The sequence below is a fragment of the Nyctereutes procyonoides genome, unplaced genomic scaffold (assembly GCF_905146905.1).
Source record: "Nyctereutes procyonoides isolate TBG_1078 unplaced genomic scaffold, NYPRO_anot_genome, whole genome shotgun sequence".
Taxonomy (NCBI): Eukaryota; Metazoa; Chordata; class Mammalia; order Carnivora; family Canidae; genus Nyctereutes; species Nyctereutes procyonoides.
In genome coordinates, this window is record NW_026575125.1 from 61,993,141 (window position 1) to 62,016,932 (window position 23,792).

The following is a 23,792-nucleotide window of genomic DNA, read 5'->3' on the forward strand; positions in this document are numbered from 1 at the left end:
ATCCATTTCTTTCAGGTTGTACAAATAGTTGGCATACTTTTTTTCGTAATATTCTCTTATAATTCATTGTACTTTTGCAGTGTGTTTGTCATTTGTGCTCTTATGTGATTATTTTTCATTTCATCCTTTTTTTCGTTTTGATAAGTCTGGCTAGGTATATATCAATTTTATTAATTTTCTGAAAGAAACAACTTCTAGTTTTGTTGATCTGATCTATTGTTTTTCAGTGTCTATATCACTTATTTTTGCTTTAATCTTTAAAATTTCTCTTTTTCTGCTAGCTGTAGGTTAGCCTTACTAGATAGATTATTCTTGGCTTCAGATTTTCCTTTCAAGCACATTGAATATGTCATTCCATTCTCTTCTGTCTTGCCACATTTCTATTTAAGTATTTGCAGATATCCTTATGGTTCTTCCTTTGTCAGGTAGGTACTTCTTTTGTCTTACTGCTTTTAGGATTTTTTCTTTATCACCATATTTTCCAAATGTAATTACTATATGTTTTAGTGATGACCTGCTTTTGTTGATTTTGATGGGAGATCTTTGTGTTTCCTGGATTTGGATGTTTGTTTCCTTCCACAGATTAGGGAAGTTATCAGTTATTATTTCCTCAAATACATTTTCTTCCCTCTTTTCTCTCTCTTCTTCTGTACTACTATAATACTAATGTCGTTACATCCAATGGAGTCACTGATTTCCCTAAATCTATTCACATGTTCCTTAATTTTCCTTTCTCTTTTCTTCAGTGTTATCATTTACCATTATTTTTCCTGTATAGCACTTACTCATCCTTCTGTTTCTTCCATCCTTGTGATTATTGTATCTGATCTGTTTTGAATATCAGTTGTTGTATTTTTCATTTCTGACTGATTGTTTTTGACCCTTTTATCCCTGCAGAAAGGGACTCTTTGATGTCTTCCACTCTTTTCTCAAGCCCAGCAAGTAACCTTATAATTGTTGCTTACATTTTTCCATTAGGCAGGCATATTACTTATACCTTTTTCACTTAGATTTCTGACCATGACCTTATCTTGATGTTTTATTTGTGATGAATTTCTCCATCTTGGTATTTTGTCTAGGTATCTGTCTTCTGTGTGTTAGGTATCTGTCTTTGTTTCTTGTTCCTGAGAGTAATGGCTTTAAGAAGAGGTCATATAGTATCCACTACTTGAAACTCTGGGAATGTCTCCGATGTGTGCTATATATACTTTGCTGCTGTGTTTTGGCTACTCTTTCTTTCAGGCCAGTCATCTACAAAGTCCCTTCTTGTCTCTAGTAGGCAATGTTTGGACCTTGGCCAGATGTGGTTAGTTTTAACTAGGTATACTCTCCTCTACTTGTTAAATGAGGTATGATGCTGCTTCCACTAGAACTGAAGCCTTTCAGAACTCTACAGATAAGTGGTGTTGGAAGGGGTTTCTGATGGATTTCTGGAGATAAGACTCACCATGCTGGGACTGAGTCAACAATGATAGTGCAGGGTCATACCTATAGAGCACAGGAGTGTGGGATCTGGTAAAAGCCAATTAGGCAGCCAATGTTGTTGCTATTCTGTTTACCCAAAGGTTTTCTGTGTTTATGTCAAAAGATATGGGAGGGGAATGGTGTTCGACAGGGACTTTGTCCCTGGAGAGAAAACCCTGCAGTAGCTGCTCTCAGGGAAGCACTCTTACAAGAGCAAAAATTTTCCAGTCTGTATGTCCCAGGCACTTTTCAGATCATTGTTTTCATTGCTGTCTGACTGTGGGTTGTTTGCCTACCCTCCAGGAGTAGCACAGTGCCCTCCATACTCTATTCCAGCCAAGCCTGTTGACTTTTAAAACTCCAGGTTTTAGGGATGTGATATGGGCAGAAGCCTATGGCTTCTTTTCTGGAATGGGTTTCAAGACACTATAACTGAGGAAGGCTTGCCTAAGAAGGGCAGTCATACCAGAGTTAAGGGATGTGGAGCCTGGAGCAAGCTAGGCAGCAAGTATAGGGGCCAAGCTGCCCTAGGCAGGTGGTTCTGTGTTTATGCTAAAGAGTGGGAGACAAAAATGGCACCTGCTTCTTTGTCCCTGGAGAGGTATCTCTGTGAATTCTACCTCCAAAGGATGGGCTCCAAGAAGTGTGAATAATCTCCCCCATCTGTGCCCCAGGAGTTCCAAAGTTCACACCATCTGCCCCCCATTCTTTGCCTGCCTTCTCTCCAAAAGTAGGACAGTACCTTCTGTGCTCTATCCCAGCCAAGCCTTCTGACCATTAAAACTTTAATATTCAAGCTGCTCTGTTTTTTTTTTCATTTCTTCACCCAGTGCTTTGTGAAAGTGTTCTCCTGTGTGTTCTTTTTTTATCATACAAATGGATGTCAAAAGAAGGCCATAGTAGGAATATTCATATCAGACAAACTAGACTTTAAAACAAAGATTATAACAAGAAAAAAAAGAAACCACTCTATAATAATAGAGGGAGCATTAAAACCTGAAGGTATACCAATCGAAAATATCTATGTACTGAATATGAGTGAACTGAAATACATAAAAGCATTAAAAAGAAGTATAAGGAACTAATCAATAATAATACAATAATAATAGGAAGTAAGTTTATTGCATCACTTACATCAACGGACAGATCATTTAAATGGAAAATCAACAAGGAAACAATGTCTTTCAATAACACAAGGACTAGATGGACTTAACTTATATATTCAGAATATTCCATCCTAAAACAGCAGAATATACTTACTTTTCTTTATTTCTTTTTTCTTTTTTCTTTCTTTTATTTAAATGAAATTAACATATACTGTATTATTAGTTTCAGAGGTAGAATTTAGTGATTCATCAGTTGCATATAACACCTAGTACTCATTCCATCAAGTGCCCTCCCTAATGCCCATCATCCAGTTACCCCATCTCCCTACCAACTTCCCTTCAGCAACCTCACTTTGTTTCCTTTTTTAAAAGATTTTATTTATTTATTAATGAGAGACAGAGAGAGAGAGAGAGATAAAGACAGAGAGAGAGAGAGAGGCAGAGACACAGGCTCCCTGCATGGAGCCTGACGTGGGACTTGATCTGGGGTCTCCAGGATCACACCCTGGGTTGAAGGCAGCGCTAAACCACTGAAACACCCAGGCTGCCCACTTACTTTGTTTCCTATAGTTAAGAGTCTCTTATGGTTTGTTTCTCTCTCTGTTTTCATCTTATTTGGGACTTTCTTCCCTTCCCCTATGTTCATCTGTTTTGTTTCTTAAATTCCCACATATGAGTGAAATCATAATATAATTGTTTGTCTCTCACTGACTTATTTCACTTAACCAAATACCTTCTAGCTCCATCCACATCATTGCAAATGGCAATATTTCATTCTTTTGATGGTTGAGTAATATTGCATTGTATAGTTATATATACCACATCTTCTTTACCCACTCATCTGTCAATGGACATTCAGGTTCTTTTCATACTTTGGTTATTGTGTACATTGCTTCTATAATCATTGGGGTGCAGGTGTCCCAATGAATCATTATGATTTATCTTTTGATTAATTACATAATAGTGCAATTACTGGATTGTGTGGTAGCTCTATTTTTAACTTTTTGAGGAACCTTCCATACTATCTTCCAGAGTAGCTACACTAATTTGCATTTTCACCAACAGTGTAAGAGGATTCCCCATTCTCTGCATCCTTACCAACATCTATTTTCTCCTTAGTTGTTAATTTTAGCCATTCTGACAGGTGGGAGGTGCTATCTCTTTGTGCTTTTGATTTGCATTCTCCAGATGCTAAAGGCTATTGAGCATTTTCTCATGTGTCTCTTACTATTTGTAGGTCTTCTCAAAGAAATATCTGTTCATGTTTTCTGCCCATTTCTTGCCTGGTTTATTTGTTTTTTGAGTGTTGAGTTTGAGAAGTTCTCATAGAATTTGGATACAATCCCTTTTTCTGATAAGTCATTTGCAAATATCTTCTCCAATTCTGTAGGTTGCCTTTTAGTCTAGTTGACTATTTATTTCGCTGTGCAGAAGCTTTTTATCTTGATGAAGTCCCAATAGTTCATTTTTGCTTTTTTTTCTCTTGCTTTTGGAAATGTGTCTAGCAAGAAGTTACTGCAGCTGAGGTAAAAGAGGTTTCTGCCTGTGTTCTCTTCTGGGATTTTGATGTAGTCCTGTCTCACATCTAGGTCTTTCATCCATTTTGAATTTATTTTGTGTATAGTATAAGAAAGTGGTCCAGTTTCATTCTTCTAAAATGATCTATCCTATTTTCCCAATTCCATTTGTTGAAGAGATTCTTTTTTTCCCATTGAATATTCTTTGTGCTGTCAAAAATTAGTTGACCATAAAGTTGAGGGTTCATTTCTCAGTTCTCAATTCTGTTCCAATGCATACTACTTTTTAAAGATTTTATTTATTCATTCATAAGAGTCACAGGCAGAGAGAGAGAGAGAGAGAGAGAGGCAGAGACATAGGCAGAGAGAGAAGAATACTCCCTTCAAGGAGCCCCATGCAGGACCCAATCCCACACCCCAGGATCATGCCCTGAGCCAAAGGCAGACACTCAACTGCTGAGCCACCCTAGCGTCCCAAACACTATCTTTTCAAGTGCATATGAGACAGTCTCTAGATTGATCACTAAGTAGGCCACAATACAGGCCTCAGAAAAAGACAAAAATATTGAAATCATAATATGCAACTTATCTGATCACAATGCTGTAAAACAGGAAGTCGTACACAGGAAAAAAATCTGGAAAGATCACAATTACATCTAGGTTAAACAACATGCTACTTACAATGAATGATTCATGAAGAAAATTAAGAAATTTAAAAATACATGGAAATAAATGATAATGAAAACACAATGATCCAAAACTTCTGGGATCAGAATAAGCAGTCCTATGTTGGAAATATATACTGTTACATACCTATCTCAAGAAGCAAGAATAATCTCCAATAATAATCCTAGCCATACACATAAGGGAGCTAGAGAAAGAACTACAAATGGAGCAAAAAAATCAGATGAAGGAAGGAAATAAAAATAAATCAGAAAAAATGATATAGAAATTAAAAACAACAGAACAGATAGAAATGTGTGCAGGAGAAACAAAGATGGCAGAGTAGTGTTAGGACCCTAGGCTTGCTTTGTTCCTCAAACACAGCTACATAAATATCAAATATTTCTGGGGACCTCTGGGTGGCTCAGTCAGTTAAGTGTCTGACTTCAGCTCAGGTCATGATCTCAGGGTTATGGGATCAACCCGTGTGTTAGCATCCCCACTCAGCAAGGAGTCTGCTTGTCCCTCTTTCTCTGCCCTTCCCCCTGCTCATGATCACTCTGTCTCTTAAATAAATAAATAAATAAATAAATGCATACATAAAGTCTTTATAAAATTATCAAATCATTCTGAATACTTATGAAATTGATCTCAGGATTAGCAAAGCTAACTGCAAAACCAGAGGAAGAGAATAGGTCACATCATGGAAGGTAGAAATTGCAAGACATGATTTGGGAGAGAAATAGTTCATAGGGGCTGTAAAGGAGAGGGAGTCCTGGTCTTGGAGAAAGGAAAGAGAATTGCAAAAAGAGAATACTTTTCCAAAGCCATTGGCTGGGAAAATAAGAGGGGCTGACTTCTGTTATTTTTTGCAACCAGCGAGGTTCAAAGACTGGAGCTTCAGAGGTCTGCTACATGCAGGTTATAGACCCCTTAAAGCCTTGCAATGCTCCTGTAGAGAAGTCACCAGGTAACCCATGGGAAGACAACAAGATCTGAGGATTCCCTAAGACACACTGGGAGAGAGTATTCTCTCTTCTTGGAGCATATCTTAGAGAAGTGGCATTGCTTCTCCAGTGACAAAAGAAGTGGCAGTTGCCATTTTCCTCCTCTGCCCCTCACCATAGGTGCAAAGACATCTGCTCAGTGTAGCTAACCCAGACACTAGTCGTTTAGCCTGCTTTTCTCAAAATGCCACACTCCTGCATTCTGGTGTGACTGTCCTTCTGGGTCAATCCTTCATCAATCCTGGTGCAGTGGCACCCTCCCCCAGAAGACCAGTGCAGTTCTCCACCACACCAGGTTCCTAAGCTTGACATTTTAAAACTCAGCCAGCCTTGATGGGATCAAGCCCAAAATGCACAGCACTGTGCCAGGCAGGTAAGCAACCCAGAGACAGAGTGAAAACAGCAATCTGAAAAATGCCTAGGGTGCACCACCCTGCACTCAACTGGGACTTTGTTTTTTCAGTCATGTATGCGTAAAGATCAGAACAGCCAGGAGGAGGGGCAAGATGGCGGAAGAGTAGGGTCCCCAAATCACCTGTCCCCAACAAATTACCTAGATAACCTTCAAATCATCCTGAAAATCTACGAATTCAGCCTGAGATTTAAAGAGAGACCAGCTAGAATGCTACAGTGAGAGGACTTCGCGCTTCTATCAAGGTAGGAAGACGGGAAAAAGAAATAAAGAAACAAAAGGCCTCCGAGGGGGAGGGGCCCCGCGAGGAGCCGGGCTGAGGCCGGGGCGAGTGTCCCCAGGACAGGAGAGCCCCGTCCCGGAGGAGCAGGAGCTGCACCATCCTTCCCGGGGGAAAGGGGCTCGCAGGGAGTTGGAGCAGGACCCAGGAGGGCGGGGATGCCCTTCGGGCTCCCTGGGACACTAACAGACACCTGCGCCCCGGGATAGTGCTCCGAGCTCCCTAAGGGCTGCAGCGCGCACGGCGGGACCGACCGGAGCAGCTCGGAGGGGCTAGGGAGCGGCTCCAGGGAGGGAGCTGCAGGGCGGGAGCGCGAATCCACCAGCACAGGCCCCGGAGCACAGGGCGCTGGGACACAGCACAGGATCCGGCATCCCCCGGGACAGGCAGAGGCCGGGAGGGCCCAGGACAGCAAGGACGCTCCTGCCCCGAGCTGAGCAGATCAGCGGCCCCGCCCCGGAGCCTCCAGGCCCTGCACACGGAGAGCCGAGACCCCCAGCCCCGTAGTTCCTGCGGAGGCTGAATCCAGGCTTCCAGAGTTGCCATAGCAACTGCAACTGTTCCTCCTGAGACCTCACGGGGTAAACAACCCCCGCTGAGCCCTGCAGCAGGCAGGGGCAGAGCAGCTCCCCCAAGTGCTAACACCTGATAATCAGCGCAACAGGCCCCTCCCCCAGAAGACCAGCTGGACGGACCAGTTCCAGGGGAAGTCAAGGGACTTAAAGTCTACAGAAATACTCCCCCGTGTTTTTTTTTTCTTTTTTTCTTTTTTCTTTTCTTTTTGATTTCTGATTGCTTCCCCCACCCCCTTTTTTTTCACCTTTCTTTCTTTTTCTTTCCCTTTTTCTTCTCTTCTTTCCTTTTTCTTTTCTTTTTCTTTTTTCTTTTTCTCTTTTCTTTCCTTCTCTCTCTTTCTCTCCTTTTCCCAATACAACTTGTTTTTGGCCACTCCGCACTGAGCAAAATGACTAGAAGGAAAACCTCACCTCAAAAGAAAGAATCAGAAACAGCCCTCTCTCCCACAGAGCTACAAAATCTGGATTACAATTCAATGTCAGAAAGCCAATTCAGAAGCACTATTATACAGCTACTGGTGGCTCTAGAAAAAAGCATTAAGGACTCACAAGACTTCATGACTGCAGAATTTAGATCCAATCAGGCAGAAATTAAAAATCAACTGAATGAGATGCAATCCAAACTAGAAGTCCTAATGACGAGGGTTAACGAGGTGGAAGAACGAGTGAGTGACATAGAAGACAAGTTAATGGCAAAGAGGGAAACTGAGGAAAAAAGAGACAATCAATTAAGGGACCATGAAGACAGATTAAGGCAAATAAATGACAGTCTGAGGAAGAAAAACCTACGTTTAATTGGGGTTCCCGAGGGCGCCGAAAGGGACAGAGGGCCAGAATATGTATTTGAACAAATCCTAGCTGAAAACTTTCCCAATCTGGGAAGGGAAACAGGCATTCAGATCCAGGAAATAGAGATCCCCCCCTAAAATCAATAAAAACCGTTCAACACCTCGACATCTAATAGTGAAGCTTGCAAATTCCAAAGATAAAGAGAAGATCCTTAAAGCAGCAAGAGACAAGAAGTCCCTGACTTTCATGGGGAGGAATATTAGGGTAACAGCAGACCTCTCCACAGAGACCTGGCAGGCCAGAAAGGGCTGGCAGGATATATTCAGGGTCCTAAATGAGAAGAACATGCAACCAAGAATACTTTATCCAGCAAGGCTCTCATTCAAAATGGAAGGAGAGATAAAAAGCTTCCAAGACAGGCAGGAACTGAAAGAATATGTGACCTCCAAACCAGCTCTGCAAGAAATTATAAGGGGGACTCTTAAAATTCCCCTTTAAGAAGAACTTCAGTGGAACAATCCACAAAAACAAGGACTAAATAGATATCATGATGACACTAAACTCATATCTGTCAATAGTAACTCTGAACGTGAATGGGCTTAATGACCCCATCAAAAGGCGCAGGGTTTCAGACTGGATAAAAAAGCAGGACCCATCTATTTGCTGTCTACAGAGACTCATTTTAGACAGAAGGACACCTACAACCTGAAAATAAAAGGTTGGAGAACCATTTACAATTCAAATGGTTCTCAAAAGAAAGCAGGGGTAGCCATCCTTATATCAGATAAACTAAAATTCACTCCGAAGACAGTAGTGAGAGACGAAGAGGGACACTATATCATACTTAAAGGATCTATCCAACAAGAGGACTTAACAATCCTCAATATATATGCCCCGAATGTGGGAGCTGCCAAATACTTAAACGAATTATTAACCAAAGTGAAGAAATACTTAGATAATAATACACTTATACTTGGTGACTTTAATCTAGCTCTCTCTACCCTTGATAGGTCTTCTAAACACAACATCTCCAAAGAAACGAGAGCTTTAAATGATACACTGGACCAGATAGATTTCACAGATATCTACAGAACTTTACATCCAAACTCAACTGAATACACATTCTTCTCAAGTGCACATGGAACTTTTTCCAGAATAGACCACATACTGGGTCACAAATCGGGTCTGAACCGATACCAAAAGATTGGGATCGTCCCCTGCATATTCTCAGACCATAACGCCTTGAAATTAGAACTCAATCACAAGAAGAAGTTTGGAAGGACCTCAAACACGTGGAGGTTAAGGACCATCCTGCTAAAAGATAAAAGGGTCAACCAGGAAATTAAGGAAGAATTAAAAAGATTCATGGAAACTAATGAGAATGAAGATACAACTGTTCAAAATTTGGGATGCAGCAAAAGCAGTCCTAAGGGGGAAATAAATCGCAACACAAGCATCCATTCAAAAACTGGAAAGAACTCAAATACAAAAGCTAACCTTACACATAAAGGAGCTAGAGGAGGGGCAAGATGGCGGAAGAGCAGGGTCCCCAAATCACCTGTCCCCACCAAATTACCTAGATAACCTTCAAACCATCCTGAAAATTTACGAATTCGGCCTGAGATGTAAAGAGAGACCAGCTGGAACGCTACAGTGAGGAGAGTCCGCGCTTCTATCAAGGTAGGAAGACGGGGAAAGAGAAATAAAGAAACAAAAGGCCTCCGAGGGGAGGGGCCCCGCGAGGAGCCGGGCTGAGGCCGGGGCGAGTGTCCCCAGGACAGGAGAGCCCCGTCCCGGAGGAGCAGGAGCTGCACCAACCTTCCCGGGCAGAAAGGGGCTCGCAGGGAGTTAGAGCAGGACCCAGGAGAGCGGGGATGCCCTCGGGCTCCCGGGGACACTCACAGACACCTGCGAGCGCAGGAGAGTGCTCCGAGCTCCCTAAGGGCTGCAGCACGCACAGCGGGACCGACCGGAGCAGCTCGGAGGGGCTCAGGCGGCGGCTCCGCGGAGGGGGCTGCGGGGCGGGAGCGCGAATCCACCAGCGCAGGCCCCGGAGCACAGGGCGCCGGGACACAGCCCAGGATCCGGCCTCTCCCGGGACAGGCAGAGGCCGGGAGGGCCCGAGACAGCGAGGACGCTCCTGCCCCGAGCTGAGCAGATCAGCGGCCCCGCCCCGGAGCCTCCAGGCCCTGCGGACGGAGAGCCGAGAGCCCCGAGCCCCGTAGTTCCTGCGGAGGCTGAATCCAGGCTTCCAGAGTTGCCATAGCAACTGCTGCTGTTCCTCCTGGGGCCCCACGGGGTAAACAACCCCCGCTGAGCCCAGCAGGCAGGGGCAGAGCAGCTCCCCCAAGTGCTAACACCTGAAAATCAGCACAGCAGGCCCCTCCCCCAGAAGACCAGCTGGACGGACCAGTGATACTCCCCCGTGTTCCAATACAACTTGTTTTTGGCCACTCTGCACTGAGCAAAATGACTAGAAGGAAAACCTCACCTCAAAAGAAAGAATCAGAAACAGCCCTCTCTCCCACAGAGCTACAAAATCTGGATTACACTTCAATGTCAGAAAGCCAATTCAGAAGCACTATTCTACAGCTACTGGTGGCTCTAGAAAAAAGCATTAAGGACTCACGAGACTTCATGACTGCAGAATTTAGATCCAATCAGGCAGAAATTAAAAATCAATTGAATGAGATGCAATCCAAACTAGAAGTCCTAACGACGAGGGTTAACGAGGTGGAAGAACGAGTGAGTGACATAGAAGACAAGTTAATGGCAAAGAGGGAAACTGAGGAAAAAAGAGACAATCAATTAAGGGACCATGAAGACAGATTAAGGCAAATAAATGACAGTCTGAGGAAGAAAAACCTACGTTTAATTGGGGTTCCCGAGGGCGCCGAAAGGGACAGAGGGCCAGAATATGTATTTGAACAAATCCTAGCTGAAAACTTTCCCAATCTGGGAAGGGAAACAGGCATTCAGATCCAGGAAATAGAGATCCCCCCCTAAAATCAATAAAAACCGTTCAACACCTCGACATCTAATAGTGAAGCTTGCAAATTCCAAAGATAAAGAGAAGATCCTTAAAGCAGCAAGAGACAAGAAGTCCCTGACTTTCATGGGGAGGAATATTAGGGTAACAGCAGACCTCTCCACAGAGACCTGGCAGGCCAGAAAGGGCTGGCAGGATATATTCAGGGTACTAAATGAGAAGAACATGCAACCAAGAATACTTTATCCAGCAAGGCTCTCATTCAAAATGGAAGGAGAGATAAAGAGCTTCCAAGACAGGCAGGAACTGAAAGAATATGTGACCTCCAAACCAGCTCTGCAAGAAATTTTAAGGGGGACTCTTAAAACTCCCCTTTAAGAAGAAGTTCAAGTAACTCTGAACGTGAATGGACTTAATGAACCCATCAAAAGGCGCAGAGTTTCAGACTGGATAAAAAAACAGGACCCATCTATTTGCTGTCTACAAGAGACTCATTTTAGACAGAAGGACACCTACAACCTGAAAATAAAAGGTTGGAGAACCATTTACCATTCAAATGGTTCTCAAAATATACCCTAAAAACTACAGAACACTTCTGAAAGAAATTGAGGAAGACACAAAGAGATGGAAAAATATTCCATGCTCATGGATTGGCAGAATTGATATTGTGAAAATGTCAATGTTACCCAGGGCAATTTACACGTATAATGCAATCCCTATCAAAATACCATGGACTTTCTTCAGAGACTTAGAACAAATTATTTTAAGATTTGTGTGGAATCAGAAAAGACCCCAAACAGCCAGGGGAATTTTAAAAAAAGAAAACCATATCTGGGGGCATCACAATGCCAGATTTCAGGTTGTACTACAAAGCTGTGTTCATCAAGACAGTGTGGTACTGGCACAAAAACAGACACATAGATCAATGGAACAGAACAGAGAACCCAGAAGTGGACCCTGAACTTTATGCTCAACTAATATACGATAAAGGAGGAAAGACGATCCACTGGAAGAAAGACAGTCTCTTCAATAAATGGTGCTGGGAAAATTGGACATCCACATGCAGAAGAATGAAACTGGACCACTCTTGCACCATACACAAAGATAAACTCAAAATAGATGAAAGATCTAAATGTGAGACAAGATTCCATCAAAATCCCAGAGGAGAACTCAGGCAACACCCTTTTTGAACTTGGCCACAGTAACCGGAGAAGGACAAACAGTGTATGTTCTCATTCATTTGGGGAATATGAATAATAGCGAAAGGGAATATAAGGGAAGGGAGAATAAATGTGTGAGAAATATCAGAAAGGAGACAGACAGAACATAAAGACTTCTAACTCTGGGAAATGAACTAGGGGTGGTGGAGGGGAGGAGGGTGGGGGGTGGGGGTGAATGGGTGATGGGCACTGAGGGGTACACTTGACGGGATGAGCACTGGGTGTTATTCTGTATGTTGGTAAATTGAACACCAATAAAAAATAATTTATAAAAAAAGAAAAAAAAGGAGCTAGAGAAGAAGCAGCAAATCGACCCGACGCCCAGCAGAAGAGAGTTAATTAAAATTCGAGCAGAAATCAACGAAATTGAGACCAGAAGAACTGTGGAACAGATCAATAGAACCAGGAGTTGGTTCTTTGAAAGAATTAATAATATAGATAAACCATTAGCCAACCTTATTAAAAAGAAGAGAGAGAAGACTCAAATTAATAAAATCATGAATGAGAAAGGAGAGATCACTACCAACACCAAGGAAATACAAACAATTTTAAAAACATATTATGAACAGCTCTACGCCAATAAATTAGGCAATCTAGAAGAAATGGACGCATTCCTGGAAAGCCACAAACTACCAAAACTGGAGCAGGAAGAAATAGAAAACCTGAACAGGCCAATAACCAGGGAGGAAATTGAAGAAGTCATCAAAAACCTCCCAAGACACAAGAGTCCAGGGCCAGATGGCTTCCCAGGGGAATTCTATCAAACGTTTAAAGAAGAAATCATACCTATTCTACTAAAGCTGTTTGGAAAGATAGAAAGAGATGGAGTACTTCCAAATTCATTCTATGAGGCCAGCATCACCTTAATTCCAAAACCAGACAAAGACCCCACCAAAAAGGAGAATTACAGACCAATATCCCTGATGAACATGGATGCAAAAATTCTCAACAAGATACTAGCCAATAGGATCCAACAACACATTAAGAAAATTATTCACCATGACCAAGTAGGATTTATCCCCGGGACACAAGGCTGGTTCAACACTCGTAAAACAATCAGTGTGATTCATCATATCAGCAAGAGAAAAACCAAGAACCATATGATCCTCTCATTAGATGCAGAGAAAGCATTTGACAAAATACAGCATCCATTCCTGATCAAAACTCTTCAGAGTGTAGGGATAGAGGGAACTTTCCTCGATATCTTAAAAGCCATCTACGAAAAGCCCACAGCAAATATCATTCTCAATGGGGAAGCACTGGGAGCCTTTCCCCTAAGATCAGGAACCAGACAGGGATGTCCACTCTCACCACTGCTATTCAACATAGTATTGGAAGTCCTAGCCTCAGCAATCAGACAACAAAAAGACATTAAAGGCATTCAAATTGGCAAAGAAGAAGTCAAACTCTCCCTCTTCGCCGATGACATGATACTCTACATAGAAAACCCAAAAGCCTCCACCCCAAGTTGCTAGAACTCATACAGCAATTTGGTAGCGTGGCAGGATACAAAATCAATGCCCAGAAATCAATGGCATTCCTATACACTAACAATGAGACTGAAGAAAGAGAAATCAAGGAGTCAATCCCATTTACAATTGCACCCAAAAGCATAAGATACCTAGGAATAAACCTAACCAAAGAGGTAAAGGATCTATACCCTAAAAACTATAGAACACTTCTGAAAGAAATTGAGGAAGACACAAAGAGATGGAAAAATATTCCATGCTCATGGATTGGCAGAATTAATATTGTGAAAATGTCAATGTTACCCAGGGCAATTTACATGTTCAATGCAATCCCTATCAAAATACCATGGACTTTCTTCAGAGAGTTAGAACAAATTATTTTAAGATTTGTGTGGAATCAGAAAAGACCCCGAATAGCCAGGGGAATTTTAAAAAAGAAAACCATATCTGGGGTCATCACAATGCCAGATTTCAGGTTGTACTACAAAGCTGTGGTCATCAAGACAGTGTGGTACTGGCACAAAAACAGACACATAGACCAATGGAACAGAATAGAGAACCCAGAAATGGACCCTGAACTTTATGGTCAACTAATATTCGACAAAGGAGGAAAGACGATCCACTGGAAGAAAGACAGTCTCTTCAATAAATGGTGCTGGGAAAATTGGTCATCCACATGCAGAAGAATGAAACTAGACCACTCTCTTGCACCATACACAAAGATAAACTCAAAATGGATGAAAGATTTAAATGTGAGACAAGACTCCATCAAAATCCTAGAGGAGAACACAGGCAACACCCTTTTTGAACTTGGCCACAGTAACTTCTTGCAAGATACATCCACGAAAGCAAAAGAAACAAAAGCAAAAATGAACTATTGGGACTTCATCAAGATAAGAAGCTTTTGCACAGCAAAGGATACAGTCAACAAAACTCAAAGACAACCTACAGAATGGGAGAAGATATTTGCAAATAACATATCAGATAAAGGGCTATTTTCCAAAATCTATAAAGAACTTCTTAAACTCAACACCAAAGAAACAAACAATCCAGTCATGAAATGGGCAAAAGACATGAAGAGAAATCTCACAGAGGAAGACATAGACATGGCCAACATGCACATGAGAAAATGCTCTGCATCACTTGCCATCAGGGAAATACAAATCAAAACCACAATGAGATACCACCTCACACCAGTGAGAATGGGGAAAATTAATAAGGCAGGAAACAACAAATGTTGGAGAGGATGTGGAGAAAAGGGAACCCTCTTACACTGTTGGTGGGAATGTGAACTGGTGCAGCCACTCTGGAAAACTGTGTGGTGGTTCCTCAAAGAATTAAAAATAGACCTGCCCTACGACCCAGCAATTGCACTGTTAGGGATTTACCCCGAAGATTCAGATGCAATGAAACGCCGGGACACCTGCACCCCGATGTTTCTAGCAGCCATGTCCACAATAGCCAAACTGTGGAAGGAGCCTCGGTGCCCATCGAAAGATGAATGGATAAAGAAGATGTGGTTTATGTATACAATGGAATATTACTCAGCCATTAGAAACGACAAATACCCACCATTTGCTTCAACGTGGATGGAACTGGAGGGTATTATGCTGAGTGAAGTAAGTCAATCGGAGAAGGACAAACAGTGTATGTTCTCACTCATTTGGGGAATATGAATAATAGTGAAGGGGAATATAAGGGAAGGGAGAAGAAATGTGTGGGAGATATCAGAAAGGGACACAGAACATAAAGACTTCTAACTCTGGGAAATGAACTAGGGGTGGTGGAAGGGGAGGAGGGCGGGGGGTGGGGGTGAATGGGTGACGGGCACGGAGGGGGACACTTGACGGGATGAGCACTGGGTGTTATTCTGTATGTTGGTAAATTGAACACCAATAAAAATTAATTTATAAAATAAAAAAAAAGATCAGAACAGCCAGCCCCTCCCCTAGAAGTGAATACACTACATTTACTGACATAGATTTCTGCAATGCTTCAGTTCTAGTGGAAATAGTATCAGGTCTCTTTTAACAAGCAGACCAGAGCACACCTAGTTAAAAGTTGCCAGACTCAGGCCAAGGTCCAAACACTTTTTGCTGCAGGCAAGGAGAACTTTTGCAGAAGACTGACCTGTGGGGTAAAGCAAGCATAATACAGCAGCGAAGTGCATACAGCACACACCAAGATGCTTCCTGAAGTGCCAGGCTCTAGTAATTATATCACCCCTTCTTCATAGCCATTACTCTCAGGAGCAGGAAAGATACCAGGCTTTCCAAACACATAAAAGAAGATAGAAACTGAGACAAAATGCCAAGATGGATAATTCATCCCAAAAGAAAGAAAAAGAAAAGGTCATGGTCAGGGATCTAATCAAAACAGTGATAAATAATGTGCCTGATGCAGGATTTAAAGTCACAAGCCTAAGTATACTAGCAAGGCTTGAGAAAAGCATAAAAAAACATCAGAGATGCACTTGCCACAGAGATAAAAAAGCTTAAACCAACCAAGCTGAAATGAAAAGTGCCATAACCAATTGGATGTAAAGACCACGAAGATGGAAGAAGCACAGTAATGGGAATATAATATAGAAGATAGAATTATGGAAAATAATGAAGCTAAACAAAAGGAGATAAAAATATTGGATCATGAAAATAGACTTAGGGAACACACTGAATTTATCAAGTGTAATAATATTAATATCATGAGAGTCCCAAAAAAAGAAAGAGAAAAAGGGACAGAAGGCTTATTTGAGGAAATCATACCAGAAAACTTCTCTAATCTAGGGAAAGAAACAGACATCCAAATCCAAGAGGCACAGAGATCTCCCATCAAAACCACCAAAACAGGACAACACCAAGTTATATAGCAGTTAAATTTACAAAATATAAAGAAAAAATCCTAAATGAGCAAGACAAAAGAAGTCCCTAATTTACCAGAGAAAACCCATAATGCTAGCAGCAGATCTTTCTACAGAGACTTGGCAGGCCAGAAAAAAGTGGCATGATATATTCAACATGCTAAAGTGGACAAATCTGCTTCCAGGAATACTTTATCCGATAAAGCTATCATTTAGAATAGAAGGAGAGATAGTTTCTCAAACAAAAGCTAAAGAAGTTTGTGACCACTAAACCAGTCTGGCAAGAAATATTAAAGGGAACTCTTTGAGTGGAAAGGAAAGACCAAAAGTGATAAAGACTAGAAAGTAACAGAAAAAATATCCAGAAACAATGACAAAACAAGATATACAATGGCACTAAACTCATATCTATCAATAATTACTTTGAATGTAAATGGACTAAAAGCACTAATCAAAAGACACAGAATGTCAATACATATTTTTTTAAAAAGACCCATCTCTATTCTGCGTACAACAGACTCATTTAGGACCTGAAGACATTTGCAGATTGACATTGAGGGAATGGATATATATTACCCTGAAAATTGACCTCAAAAGAAATTAGGTGTAGCAATTCTATTTTAAATAAGATTTGATTGATTTATTCATGAAAGACAGAGAAAGAGAGAGAGAGAGAGAGGCAGAGACACAGGCAGAGGGAGAAGCAGGCTCCATGCAGGGAGCCCAATGTGGGACTCAATCCTGGGACTCCAGGATCACACCCTGGGCTGAAGGTAAGTACTCAACCGCTGAGCCACCCAGGTGTCCCATAATTCTTATATCAAAAAAAAAAAACTAGACTTTTAAAACAAAGACTTTAACAAGAGATGAAGAAGGGCACTATATCATAATAAAGAGGTCTATCCAATATGAATATCTAACAATTGTAAATATTTATGCCACCAACTTGGAAGCACCCAAATGTATAAAACAATTAAAAACAAACATATAAGAACTCATTCATAATATTGTAATAATATTAAGGGACTTTAATACCTCATTCACATCAATAGGCATATAATCTAAGCAGAAAATCAACAAGAAAACAATGGCCTTGAATGACACACTGGACCAGATAGACTTCACAGATATATTCAAAGCATTTCATCCAAATGCAGCAGGATATGCATTCTTTTCAAGTGCACACGGGACATTCTTAAGAATAGATCACACACTAGGTCATAAATCAGACCTCCACAATATGCAAAAAGTATGAGATCATACCATGCATATTTTGTGATGACAAGTCTATGAAACTTCAATATAACCACAAGAAAAAAAGAAGGAAAGACCACAAATACATGGAGAATAAAATCATGGTACTAAGGAATCAGTGGATCAACCAGGAAATTAAAAAAAAATAAATTTAAAGATACATGGAAGTAAATGAAAATAAAAATATGATGATCCCAAACCTTCAGGATATGGCAAAAGTGCCCTAAGAGGGAAATTTATGGCAATACAGGCCTACTTGAAGATGCAAGAAAAATATTCAGTAAGCAACCTAACCTTACACTTAAAAGAGCTAGCAAAAGAACAACAGATGAATCCTAAAGCCAGCACAATAAGGGAAATAATAAAGTTTATAGCAGAAATAAATGATAAAAAAATCTGAAAATAAAATACAGTAGAATATATTAAAGATACCAGAAGCTGATACATTGAATGAATTAAATAAATTTATAAACCCCTAGACAGACATATCAAAAAGAAAAGTGAAAGGCCTCAAATAAATAGAATCACAAATGAGAGAGGAGAAAGAACAACCAAGAGAAAAGAAATACAAACAAATACAAGAGAATAGTATGAACGATTTTATACCAAAAAATTAGACAATCTGGAAGGAAGGAACAAATTCCTAGAAGCATATAAACTACCGAAACTGAATCAGGAAGGAGAAAAATATAACAGACCCATAACCAGCAAAGAAATTGAATCAGTAATCAAAAATCTCACAACAAACAAAAGACTCAGGCCAGATCATTTCCAGGGTAATTCTACCAAACATTTAAGTAAGAAATTACTACCTATTCTTTTTTTTTAGTATTTTAATTTTTCATTCATGAGAGACACAGAGAGAAGGCAGAGACATAGGCAGAGGGAGAAGCAGGCTCCTCACAGAGAACCCAATGTGGGACTCGATCCTGGAAATCCAAGATCACGCCCTGAGTCAAAGGCAGATGCTCAATCACTGGGCCACCCAGGCGTCCCAATTACTACCTATTCTCCTCAAACTATTCCAAAAACATAGAAATGGAAAAAAAGGCTTTCAAAACTCAAGGAGTTCAGCATTATCTTGCTTCCATAAATAAACAAAGATGCCAATAAAAAGGAGAATTACAGACTAATATCTCTGATGAACACAGATGCAAAAATTCTGAACAAAATATGAGGAAATCAAATCCAGCAATACATTAGAACAATTCATCACAATCAAGTGGGATTTATTCTTGGGCTGCAAGTGTGTTTCAATATTCACAAATCAATCAACATGATATACCACATTATTAAAAGAAGGAATAAGAACCATATATGATCTTATCAATAGATATAACAAAAGCATTTTACAAAGTACAGCATCCATTCATGATAAAAACATAAATAAAATGGAGATAGGAGGAGCACACTTTAACATAGTAAATGCTATATATGAAAAACCCACAGCTAATATCATCTTCAATGTGGAAAAACTGAGAGCTTTTCCTGCAAGGACAGGAACAAGAAATAGATATCCACTCTCACATTATTATTTAACATTGTACTAGCAGTCCTAGCCTTAGCAATCAGGCAACAAAAATAAATAAAAAGCATCAAAATCAGAAAGGAACAAATCAAATGTTCACTATTTGCAGATGAGATATAGTATATGGAAAACTCCAAAGACTCCAGCAAAATATTGCTAGAACTGATACACAGATTCAGTAACGTCACAGGATACAAAATCAACATACACAATATCAGTTGCTTTTCTATACATGAAAATGAAGCAGTAGAAAGAGAAATCAAGAAATCAGTTCCATAGCAACTTCTTACTAGATATGTGTTCTGAAGCAAGGGAAACAAAAGCGCCAATAAACAACGGGTACTTCATCAAGATAAAATGCTTCTGCACAGCAAAGGAAACAATCTAAGCAAACTAAAAGAAAATCTTCCAAATGAGAGAAGATATTTACAGATGGGTTAGTATCCAAAATATATAAGGAACCTATGAAACTCAACATCCATAAGCAGGTGTGGAGTTTCCTCAAGAAGTTAAAATTAGAGGTACCCTGTGACCCAGCAATTACACTGCTGGATATTTATCCCAAAGATACATATGTAGTGAAATGGCAGGACACTTGCAACCAATTTTCATATCAGCAATGTCCACAATAGTCAAACTGTGGAAGGAGCCATAATGTCCTTCAACAGATGAATGGATAAAGACGTGGTATATATATATATATATATATATATATATATATATATATATATAATGGATATTACTCAGCCATTAGAAAGGATGAACACCTACCATTTGCTTTGACATACATGGAACTGGAAGGTATCATGCTGAGTGAAATAAGTCAATCAGAGGAAGACAATTATTATATGGTTTCACTCATATGTGAAATAAAATAAATAGTTCATGGCTATTTATTTCCCTTCATGGAGCCTGCTTCTCCCTCTGCCTGTGTCTCTGCCTCTCTGTGTGTGTCTCTCATGAATAAATAAATAAAATCTTTAAAAATAAACCCTGACATCCAAAATAAAATAATTAGATAAAAATGGGCATTAATGAGGGCACATGATGTGATGAGCACCGGGTGTTATACACAAGTGATAAATTATTTAACACTACATCTGAAACTAATTATGCTATATGTAGGTGAATTGAAATTAAATTTTAAAATGGGCAGAAAAAAATAAAAATAAAATGGGCAGGAGATATGAATAGAATTTTCTTTAAGGCAGACATACCAATAGCTAACAGACACATGAAAACATGCTCAGCATCACTGATCATTAGGGAAACACAAATCAAAACCATGATGAGATGCCACTTCCCATCTGTCAGAATGGCTAAAATTAACAACATAGTAAACAATAAGTATTGGTGAGGATGTGGAGAAAGGGGAACTCTCCTATTCAAATACTAACCAGGCAGAAGAACCCTACTTAACTTCAGAAATCAGATGAGAGGGATCCCTGGGTGGCGCAGCGGTTTGGCGCCTGCCTTTGGCCCAGGGCGTGATCCTGGAGACCCAGGATCGAATCCCACATTGGGCTCCTGGTGCATGGAGCCTGCTTCTCCCTCTGCCTATGTCTCTGCGCCTCTCTCTCTCTCTCCCTCTGTGACTATCATAAATAAATAAAAATTAAAAAAAAAGAAATCAGATGAGATGGGGCATGTTCAGGGTGATAATAATGCATTATATGTTAACTAATTGAATTTAAATAAAACAATTTAAAAAGCGTGGTGGAAATGCACTATTGGAAACACTATATGCCAATCTTTGTTAGTTTCCCACAGTTAGGAGTTTCTCATGGTTTGTCTTCCTCTCTAATTTTACCCACTCAGTTTCCCCCTTTTCCCTATAGTCTCTTTCACTATTTATTATATTCCACATATGAGTGAAACCATATAATAATTGTCTTTCTCTGATTGACTTATTTCACTCAGCATGATACAGCCACTATACTGCTTTCCATAGGGTATATGCACCCTGATGTTTATATTTATAGCAGCATTATCAACAATAGCTAAATCATGGAAAGTTCCCAAATGTCCATCATCTAATGATTGGATTAGAAGTTATGAATATGGGGATCCCTGGGTGGCTCAGCGGTTTAGCGCCTGCCTTTGGCCCAGGGCGCGATCCTGGGTTTCCAGGATCGAGTCCCAAGTCGGGCTCCCGGCATGGAGCCTGCTTCTCCCTCTGCCTCTCTCTCTCTCTCTCTCTGTCTATCATGAATAAATAAATAAAATCTTTTAAAAAATAAATAAAAGTTGTGAATTTATATATATATATACACACACACACATATATATATATAATGTATAATATATACATAAAATATAACTCAGCCATCAAAAATTGAAATCTTGCCATTTCAAAGACATACTTGGAGCTTGAAAATATTAGGCTAAGAGAAAAAAGTTAGTCAGAGAAAGACAAATAGCATATAATTTCACTCATGTGTGGAATTTAAGAAAGAAAACAGATGAACATGGGGAGGGGAGATAAGAGAGGCAAACCAGGAAATAGACTCTTAATTGTACAGAACTAACAATGTTACTGGAGGGGAGGTGCATGGCGGAATGAGTTAAGTAGGTAACGGGGATTAAGGGGGAGGGGGCTTGTTGTTATGAGCATTGAGTGTTGTATGTAAGTGATGAATCACTAAATTATACTCCTGAAACTAATATTACACTATATGTTAGCCAACTGAAATTTAAGAAAAACTTGAAAAAGATAACAAATGAATTTGTCAAAAAGAAAAAAGGAAGTATAAATACCTTCAACTAAAATAAACCAAAATGAGAAACATTGCAGTCAAATTGTCAAAAGTCAAATATGAAGGGAGAATTCTGAAAGCATCAAAGCAAAGTGATTGATCACATAAAGGAATTTCTCAATAGAAACCTTGCAAGCCAAAAAGAAGTGAGGTGATATATTCAAAGTGCTGGGGGGATAAAATGACCACCCAAGAATACCATATCAAAAGAAAAAAAAAACTGTTCTTCAAAAATGGAAAGATAAACATTTCCAGATAAAAAAGCTGAGGAAGCTTATCGCCAGTAAACTTGCCTTATAAGAAATATCAAGATGAATTTAAAAGACACTAATCAACAAAAAAAGACACTAAACACCATGAGAATAGATGGTAGTATAAAGCTCACTAGTAAAGACAAAGGTACAGACAAATGCAGGATAATGTGATATTGTAATACTGGTGTGTAAATCACTTTTTGTTATAGTTAGAAGTTAAAAACAGGTATTTTGAAAAACTATATAAAATAAAGTAATGAATACAAAAAGTAAAAATGTGGAATTTGTGGCCTCAATGAAGTATGAGGGGAATAAAATAGTATAGGTTTTGTATAAAACTGAAGGTAACTTATCAGCTTAAAATAGACTGTTATAAATATATTTTATGTAAGCCCCATTGTAATCTCAAGAAAGTCCCTATAGAAAATACACACATAGAAAAAGATAAAATAATCAAAGCACATCACTACAAAAACTCAAAGAAACACAAAGGAAGTAGAAAAAGAGGAAAAAAGACAAAAACATCAAAATACAGATAATTTTTTTAAAGATTTTATTTATTCATGAAAGACACACAGGAGAGAGGCAGAGACACAGGCAGAGGGAGAAGCAGGCTCCATGGAGGGAGCCTGATGTGAGATTAGATCCCAGGGCTCCATCCTGGGACTCCAGGATCACGCCCTGGGCTGAAGGCAGGCCCTAAATCACTGAGCCACCCAGGGATCCCCAAAACACAGATCAATTTAACGAAATGGCAAAAGTAAGTAAAGACTTTAATATAAATGGATTAAATACCTGAATCAAAAGACTAAATGGATAAAAAACAGGATCCAATTAATGTTATCAACAAGACACATTTTAGATTTAAAGACACAAATAGGTTGAAAATGCCAAATTAGAAAAAAAAATGTTCCATGTAAATGCTTTAAAAAGAGCAGGGGTGGTCACACTTATGTTATACAAAATAGGCTATAAGCAATACATAAATACTGTTACTAGAGATAAAAAAGACATTATATAAGGACAAAATGTGAATACACAATTGACAGAATTGGGGAAAATATTTGGAAATCATATATCTCATGAGCAGTTATTATTCAAATCTGTAAGAAACTTCTACATTGCTAAATAAATAACCAAGTTAAAAATGGGCAAAGGAATTGAATATACATTTATCCAAAGAAGATATACAAAAGACCAACAGATATATAAAAAGGTTAACATCACTAATCATCATGAAAATTCAAATCAGAGACACAATGAGGTCTTGTTACCCATGTTAAGATAGTCACTATTACAAAAAAAGAAGAAAGAAAATAACAGGTGTGGGTGAGTATGTGGAGAAATTGCAATTCTTGCACTCTATTGTTCATGATGTAAAGTGGTACAGGTACTATGGAAGAAAGAACAGAGATTCCTCAGGATATTAGAACAATTAGTGTATAATCCAACTGTTGCACTTCTGGGTATTTATTTTAAAAATTTGAAAATAAAATATTGAGGGATGCCTGGGTGGCTCATCAGTTAAGTGCCTCCCTTCCGCCCAGGGCATGAATCTGGAGTCCTGGGATCGAGTCCCATATCGGGCTCCCTGCATGGAGCCTGCTTCTCTTTCTGCCTCTCTCTCTCTCTCTCTCTCTCTCTCTCTCTCT